This window comes from Condylura cristata, unplaced genomic scaffold (assembly GCF_000260355.1).
Source record: "Condylura cristata isolate star-nosed mole 26May11 unplaced genomic scaffold, ConCri1.0 scaffold00035, whole genome shotgun sequence".
NCBI classification, from domain to species: domain Eukaryota; kingdom Metazoa; phylum Chordata; class Mammalia; order Eulipotyphla; family Talpidae; genus Condylura; species Condylura cristata.
This window is the reverse complement of record NW_004567136.1, coordinates 12,563,793-12,572,575: the sequence shown is the minus strand read 5'-3', so window position 1 is coordinate 12,572,575 and position 8,783 is coordinate 12,563,793. Positions and strand designations below refer to the sequence as shown.

The 8,783-nt window shown below is 54.9% G+C and overlaps 1 protein-coding gene across 2 annotated transcripts in view; it reads left to right on the top strand.

Moving 5' to 3' along the window:
• The first annotated feature begins 180 nt into the window (after positions 1 to 180).
• The window catches only part of SV2B (synaptic vesicle glycoprotein 2B), an 86,536-nt gene continuing 77,933 nt past the window's right edge, over positions 181 to 8,783 (top strand). The window contains exon 1 of one of the 2 annotated variants that reach the window (XM_012732731.1): positions 181 to 330. The gene's annotated coding sequence lies outside the window, so the exon portion shown is untranslated. Of the gene's footprint in view, positions 331 to 2,030; positions 2,053 to 8,783 lie in introns of those variants that run through there. The other variant, XM_012732732.1, reaches the window with a different exon arrangement.

Genomic DNA, 8,783 nt, shown 5'->3' with positions numbered 1-8,783 from the left:
CCTGCGCCTGCAGACGGACAGACGGTTCGCAGGGGCCGATTCAGCGCGCGCACACCTGGGCCTGGGCGCGTGTTTGGGCGCGTGGGGGAGGGGCCGGCCCGGCGGGCGTGGGCGTGGAGCCGATTCTAGGGGCGCACGCAGGATTTGCGGATGGGCGCATTCCAGCGCCGGATGGTGAGCCAGGGCCTTTCCCCGGGGAGCAGGGAGCGGGGAGCGAGGCGCTGCCGGTGCTTCCGCCACCAAACGGGGTGAGAAGCCGCTGTCCGGCCTCAGCCCCTGTGGAAACCCCACCCTTTCCCGAGTCACAGGTGCAAGCTGGCGCTGCCCAGGGTAAGTGGCCGCGCGCGTCTTCCCGTCTGAGCTGGGCAGCCAGGGCCGGGTGGGGCCGGGCTCTGGGGGCGTCTGTTCCTTTTTCTCTTTTCAAAGCCTTTCCTGGTAGCGAATGTGGGTGTTTTTGAGGCTCTGGGAGTGACAGGTTGTGTGTGCAGGCACCCGGCTAGGAGAACTGAGCAGGAAGGCTGGCTGGCTCCGCCGGCCGCTGGTCTGCACGGCTCTCTGCTGCGAGCCGGGGCTTCTGCCCTTTCCAGGGGAGCTGCCTGGCCTGGCGCAGGGCGGCTGCAGCAGACACGGCTCATGCTCTTCTGCATCTTTCCTGAGTCAGCACATACTCCGGGAACACCCAGTTTGTGGCAGGGTCTTGGTTAGCCTGCGGGGCGTGAGGTGATGCCATGTCCAGGCTCCAGGAGCCCACGCGCAGCAGGAGGGAAGAACCTGTGACAGCGAAGTGTGTGAACATCAGGCACGCAGGGTGGGCAGAGAGGGGTGGGAGCCCACGGGGGGAGGGAGTGAATGTGTCAGGGGTTACCTTGGAAGGGGCCCCTCAGAGGAGGCTGTCCTTGGCTAGGTGGGGCTGCGGCTCTCGGACCGTGCTCTGAGTGGGCCACTTTGCTCTCCCGGCCCCTCGGCGACTAGCCCTGGACAGAGAGCGCTGTCCAAGCTGCAGCCGGGCTGCTGTGTGCGGACCCGACCCGACCCACAGACACAGACGGACTCACGCCAAGGGAAGGGTGGCCAGGCAGTGCACGCCTGGATTGTTCTCCTAAGTTCCAGGGCCATGAAGTTTTGGATGTACTTCACAGAGGCAGGGATTCTGGAAAATTCTGAGGGAGTCTTAACAGATGGACTGGCTATCTTCCCCTCCACCCCCAAGTCCCCAGTCCTGTCTGTGCTTGTCCCAACACAGTTCAAAGGGGAAGCTGACCTTGCTTGTCTCTCAATGGGTGGAATAAAAAAGCTAAAGCTGTAGCTAACTGTCTGCTCTGGAAGATGAAAATCCAGTCTCATGGATGTTTCTCCCTGGACACAAGCCACAGTGGACAATGAGAAACGAGGGCCTGGAGAGCCCCTGTCTTACACTTGTGTGCCGGAGGTCCCCAGGTTGGGGACCTTGTACCCTAAACTGTCATGCATCTTGTACCCTAAACCGTCGCGCATGTCATAAAGAAGCAGGCTGATGCCCTGCCGGGGAATGGGCTTTGATGTGGGACAGACCACGCTAAGTGCCTTGGACAGAGAACTTTTTCGGAGCTTTAGCTTGAATTGGAAGGAATTAGTGACAGAGTTGTGTAAGAATTGTGTAGGGGTGTTGAAAGGATATTTGTTCACTGGGAAATACTTGCCATTGGTAGATCGCTTGGCACAAAGTAGGTGCTCTAAGAATGGCCGTTCCCTGGTTGAATGCCTACTGTGGGTCACGTACTCTGAGTGGAGGCTACTGACCAAGTCCCTCAGGAGCTGGGATGTGTGTGTGTGACGTAACAACAAACAAGGAGGCCGGGCTGGGGGTGGAGGTGGTTGGGGTTGCAGGCAGGTTGTTTTCTTTCTGGCAGCTTGGTCAGAGGAGGCTTTGCTGATGAGTGACATTTGACCAGATCTCTGGGGAGCTGGGGGAGTGAGCCAGGCAGAAGCATTCCGGGCAGAATAACAGCTCCTGCAAAACCCCACAGCAGGAGAGGTGTATCCAGAAGAAAGCCAGAAAGGAGGCTGCCGTGAGTGAGTAAAGGCCCCAAAGTAGGACTCAGTCAGAGAGGTCACTCGGCGATTTATGGCCTGTCATGGTTTCCATTCGCCGCTGCTGAGGTTTATGGCCTAAGCTCTTGTTTAAGGAATTGGCAGAGATCCCAAATTCTGCTTAGATTGAGGCTCTGGGGGTGGGGGTATGTGCCTCTGGTCACTCCGAGAATAAGTGAATGCAGCAAGCAGAGGCATGCATCTCTGCAAGGAGACGAGAAGCCTGGGGTCAGGGAGACGTGCCCAGTGGCGATGGCAGTCTTCCTCCAGATCAAGGCTGCACTGTGCTTCTTTCGAACGTGTTCTTACTTCCTCCACTGTGAAAGACTGCTCACCTTTAGTGAGAGTCCCACTGACATTTGGCAGTCTTCACGAGTTTCATTCTTTTTTCTTTGATAATGGTAACAGTTTCTATGGTTATGAAATGATGTTGGAATCAACTGGAAATATACTGACCTTGGGGGCACCATGGAGTGCATTTATATAATACCTTGGGGCACGTTTATTTGAGGCTTCCCATCGTGTAGGCTTCATAGGAAGATCAGTTTGCTGCTCTGTCCTTTGGAGACACTGAGCCCCTCAAGATGGCCATCTGGGGACCTGAGTTCTGTCCCATGCTGTCCTTGATGCTGGAGGGCTATGGCGTGGCCCTGGGGGCAGAGAGCACTGGATGCTTGAGCACCGCCTCAGTGTTTCTACGAATACTGTGTGCGAGGCTGGGTCGGGGTCAGCACTGAATGGCGGGGTGTCCCCCAGCTCACAGCAGAAGGTCACATTTACCTCTGTGCGCTTCCCTTTTCCAAGGCCTGGCTTCCCGTTTTGCTGCCTCGGAAACCTGATCTGTCTGTCTGGGCTACATCACCACGACCTTGCTCACCTGCCTGCCAGTCTATTGATCTGCAGAGGCTGAGACAGTCTGGCCTGGCTGCAGACCCCCGAGTGAGAAGCCAGGCACTGGAGGACGTTGTCGACAAGCCCGTATTCAGAGTGGTGCCGTCCTAGGGACTGGTCACGCGCATCACGCTGGTCTTGCCACTGGCTTCAGAACAAACCTCTGCAAAATGTCAGGGCTTAAAATAGCAGCCACTGCTTGTTTTCTTTTGTGTCCATGGGCTGGCTGGGCAGTTCTGTAGCCTGGACTATGTCTAGTTGAGCTCAGAGGGACTTGCTTATGGATGTAGATCTGTGGTGGAGCAGCCGAGGACTGGCCCCCGCGAGCGAGACCTGCCTCTGTTCCTGGCGGCCTCTCGCTTCCCCACAGAGGAGGGAAGCGTGTCCACACGGCACAGCAGGAGCCCCAACACACACATGTGACGTCTTCAGGCTAAGCTTCTAACACACTGTGACTTCATCCTTGTTTAGCGACAAGAGGACGTGAGAAGTCCACCAAGAGTGAAGGATTAGGGGACAGACTCCACTTTTTAATGGTGGGCGCTACCTAGTGACCACACAAGGAAACTGGGTGTGGGGAGGGAAGGAGGAAGGAAGGGGGGGATGTTCTCACCCCCAACCTACCACAGACACTTTCACCGGTACAGTCCCCTGGGCACCTTATCTCCTGAACTCTGCTTGAGTAGGCAATGCCCACCATGCCCTTTTCCTTCTTTCCCCACGTTTCCATGGCTGACCAACCATAGGCGTGCATATTTAGATAGCCATTCATTTATCAAATATTTACCAAGTGGTGTCTGTGCTCGGCATGCTAGAGGCTGGGACCTCTAATAAAAATAAGTAAAAATATGAAGGCCCATCCTCATGAAGACTTCATTGTCATGAGGGGAGACACCCTGTAAGCAAACAAGGAAATGTGGTCTGTTACGTGAGGGGCACATCAAACAGGGTGGGGAGTGCCCCGGGGGTGTGGTTTATATAAAGCGCTCAGTGCCACGTAGAGGAGCGAAGGAGGGAGCCAGAGGAATCTGGGGAATGGCCTGCCGAGGCGGGCATGCACGCCAGAGCCCCGAGGCAGCAGTGCTGGCATGTTCTGGAAACAGCGAGGGCCCTCCTGTAGAAGATGGGAGCTGGGTAACAGGGGCTTCTTGGGCCTTGGACAGATTCTGGTTTTGGGGCTGCTCAGTGGCCAGCTTTGGGACATATGCCTCGATGGAGCAGGTGGGGTTTGCCAATGAGTGACTTAGGGCGCAAGAGAAAGAAAGGGGTCAAGGTGACCTCACTCATGTGACCACATATCTGAGTAACCGGAAGGAAGAGCCCTTTACTGAGGAAGAAGGAAGAGTGGTGGGTTCACTTGGACATCGAGGGAGGTGATAGCAAATAGTTTTACTTGTGAGTCTAAAGTTGAAGGAAGAGGCCCGCGGAGGAGATGTAAATTTGAGGATCGCTAACATGTGTTTTGCCCCTTTGATGAGCTGTGTCACTTTCACTTATGCCAAGTGAAAGTGTGTCACCAGCTTGCTGTACCGCCAGAGCCCGGGACACTTGTCTGGGACACTTGTCTGCACGGTGCAGGCTCAGTGAATAGTTACCGGAGGAGTGACTGGAACCGTTTCGTCAACAGAGGTGGCTACAAATCGTTGCTCTGGTGGGTCTTGAAGTATAACCCTGGAGCTGGTCCCTGGGTTCCTTGTTTTGATGGGGACCTTATTGTGATGCTTGTGGGCTAAAAACAGACTTTAAGTGTGAAGGCTTCACTTGCTTACATCTTACACAAAGCAATGTGTGGTGATGAGAAAGAAACGGTGGAAATCAAAAAATTACTCATATGTTAAAAAAAAAAGAGGCAAGATTCTCCAGAGAGAGGTGGCTGAAATTCAGGGGTGTGATGTTCTGGGGTTATTATTGTACTGCTCTTAATTTAAGATTAAGCGGGAGCTGGGAAGGAGCTCGAAAACAGGAGAAACTTCTTTAAATTCAATTTTATGCCAAGTGAAAGAGTGCCACCAGCTTGCCTGAAAAATCCCACATCTACAGGCTCTTGCGTAATGTTCCTGTTTATAAAGGGGAGAGATCAGCAGTAGGCTATGGGGGTGGGGTGGGTGGTAGGGTGACGCCAACCTCAGACTCTAGCTGCCGTCTCTCTCCTCCCCATGGGTGGCTGAATGCGTGCCCGCGAGTCTTTTTTGCAATAATTTCCGTGGGGTGGGGTGGTGAAAAAAGGAAAATCATGGATTGCAATTGAGAATGGTTTTCTGTGTTTGAGAGAGTCAAGAGGGGAGTGAAGGGGAAAGGACAAAAATGGAAAGAATTGAAGCCAGCCCAGAAGGATGAATGACAAAGGGAGGACCATAGGGAACAGAGCTGACCGCGGGGCCGCAGGAGGGCGTGAGCTGGAATCCACCGGGCTTGGTTTGAACTCAGGCTGCATGGCCGTCTACACTCGCGCCAGTTACCTGATGTCTCCACGCCTGGGCTTCCTGAGCTGTGAGCCCGTGCTGGCGCTGGGGGGGACGCAGGTGTCCCCCCACTCTCGCCTTCATGCTCCTGGACCGGATCCGTGTTGGTCTAAAGGTGACGCAGGGGCGCTGAGACTTTCCTGAAGGAGGCGCGTTGATACGGGCAAGGAGACACCGCTGAGCCTTGCGGATTGGGGCTCCAGGAGGTCTCAGAGAGAACAGCCTTCTGCTCTCCAGAGCACGCTGACCCCACTGACTCAGCTCTGGCGCGTCCCAGTCTGTTAGAATTTCACGACGGGCATTTCTGAGTCTCTCAGAAGTAGTGGACACAGGATCTTCCCTCGGGCATCGATCCACAGCATCTTCTGTGGGAAAGTCGGTGTTCGAGGCATGCAGAAGGCACACAGCACATAGTCGTGGCTCTCCAGTAAGTCAGCGCTGCTCTGATGGCTTCGTTTGCTGACTCTCCCGGCTGGATCTCACCGGCAGGAGAGTGTGAGCAGCAGTGCTGAACCACCTAGTAGTTTCTCAGCGGGAGTCGCTTCTCTCCCTCACTGCCTTTGCGGTCACTCTGGCCTCTAGGTCCACATCAAAGATCACACGCTCCACTTTCCCTGCAGTGCCCAGAGGCGCCGGCAGCAGAGGCCACAGCTGTCTGGTCCTGCCTACAGCTAACCGTGCAGTCTCCCCGACCCTGGCCGGAGACAGCGAGCCCGGGGTGTGGGGGGGTGCTCTTGCCGTCAGCTCACCACTCAGCAAGGGAGCACTGGGCGGAGACAGGGGGTGTGCTTCTTGGTCTTGAGGGGGGCCTGTGGGCTTCCAGGGGTGATACTGCAGACACACACAGAAAGGTCAACAATGGGCTTATTTACAAAGGGGAAAGAAAAGGATCAACCCAGGGAAAGAGTGAGAGAGAGAGGGACGCAAGTCAACTAGAGCATCCTCCCAGCTCTGCTGACTTGGACTCCAACACGCTGATGGCTCATTGAGAGCCAGCAGCCAGCCACCAGCCTCACGTCTAACCTGGCTCCCTATATCCCCCCAACCAGCATCCTGCTGAGCTCCGCCCTGGGGTCCTCACAGTTCTCTCCATGGTGCTGCTGGGAGTTGTAGTTTCAGTAATTGGAGCAGGGGGTGGAGCCCACAGGACTCTACAGAGTCCCTTCCGGTCATCTCTTCCCCAAACAGCTTCTCTGTCTCTTTCCCTTGCTGCTGGCCTTGCTTAGAGCTGCTCGCGGGCACAGAGTGCTCCCTGCCTGCTAGCTGGTTAGAGCGGGGAGCCTGCGATTGAAATGAGTCAGTACAGGGCCTGAAATGTAAATGAGCAGTTTCTCCTAAGCCTGTGGAAACCCATGGCAGAGGATCAAGGAGACAGTTTCTTGACATGAAATGATTAGAAAGTCGTCACTGGGGTGACCGCTTGTTTCCCGGGGTCTATTCCGCGCAGGGTTGGACATGTTCTTCTTTCTATCCCAGGGGCATGGGCGTTCTGAGCCGGCCAAAGTTCTCTGTTGTCCCTGCTTGTCCTGTTGGCTCAGACTCTTCCAGAATGATGGGGGTATCTTGTAGAACCCCCTAACATTTTAAAAATGAGTTTCTAATCTGGAACAGATTTAGAGTCATAGCAAACTTGAGAAGAAGGTACAGAACAGAGAACCCTGCTAGCCCTCCTGCTCCCCCACTCTCAGTACCCCCACCAGGGAGACACATTTTACAACCTATGATCCTGCATCGATACAACAGAATCGCGGAGGCCCACAGTTGACCTCCTCTTGGGTTGTCTGTCTGTGTCCCTCATCCCCTCCAAGCCAGGAGACCTGCTCTGATACTTAGTGTGCCCGCAGGTGGTTTCACACCACAACACCTGTGTCCTCATCTGTGACGCCATCTACTTTCTGGGGTTGTTGGGGGGCGCGAGTGGGGAGAACATGACCCTCAGCAGGTGCGTGAGTGGGCCGGGACCCCTGTCTCCTGCCATGCTGCTGGGGCTCAGGCATCCCTGGCTCACAGAGCACCCAGTGGCTCTTTATCCACAATACTCAGGTGGCTTGAGGAGGCTGTGTGGCAAAGACACGCTGTGGCCCTGCACTGGAGAGACGAGGCGGGGTGGAGAAATGTGACAGGCTCTAGCCCCTTGACGCTGGGAGCCAGAAGGTGAACCACCGGCTCTCCAAAAGAAAACAAGACTGTAGGGGAGCTGGGGCACCCCCCAACTATCATGTAGTGCTGGGGTTTCTCTACATTTGGACGACTGACGACTTTCTCCTGGGAGGGTTAATCCTCTTTGTATGAGTCACCGGCCAGAGGCTTAGCTGCTCTAAACCCTGAGCCTCAGAGGCCCTGACAGGTGGGCTTTGTGCGGCCAAGACCCAGGGCTTCCAGGGTCAATCCTGCTGACCCAAGCCCAGGCTGTCTGTGGGCCTTTAATCCCAGGCCCTTAACACCATGGAGGGAGGGAGGGGCTGGGCCCAGGCGGGGAGGTGACTTACTTACTGCCTGTGGCAGGTTCACCAGCCCCCCCACCCCCACCCCCGCCCCCTGTATAGAGCTTGGAGTTCTCTCCTGGTGCTTGTCTTCAGGGAGTGGCCCAGGAAAGTGAGTTGAACTGGAAGCAAATGATGGGTCTGTGTGTTCCTGGAGGGCTGCGGTATAGAATACACAATTCTAGAGTGTTCTGGGGCAAAGCCCAGGGCTCCCTTGGGAATTTGGGCTATTTGGGAGCACCTGATTTTATGTGCAAACCTTTGAGGGTGAGAGGAATCTGGCTGGCTCACATGTCCTTTCCCTGAGGCACCCTAAGTATCAGCCCCCCATGGACTGCGGGAAGAGGAGTTTGCCAAAGGAAAACTGAGGGCTTGTTAGCCAAAACCACACACATGGAGCTGGCTTCTCCCACTGTGCTAAATACCAAGCACAGGTCCCCCTGGTAGCCGAGAGTGGCGCGTTCCTCAGACGCCTCCCCATGCTGAAATGGCGTAAATGGCAGAAGCAGTGACCCTTGTGGACCTGGGTGTTTCTGGGCATTCCAAGGCCTCCCAAATGCCACCAATCAAAAACTGTGCCTGGATTTCTTTTAGTTTAGAGAAAACAGTCTCCACAGCAAGTCTTCATAACTGTGGCCTAGGTGAACTTTGGAAATTTGGGGGAATTTAAATCTGTGTTAGCTTTGTTGAGTATCAGAGATTTTGACAGTCTGAATCTCCACCTTTCCATCCCCTTTTAAGGGCTTCCAGTTTTTATGTTCATGTCCATACTCACCCTCATCTTGCATTTTAAGAACTGAAATGCGCAAAGTGACAAGATGGACTTCCCCACCCTCTAACGTCCCTCATATCAATTTTTTTTAATTTAATTTTTTTT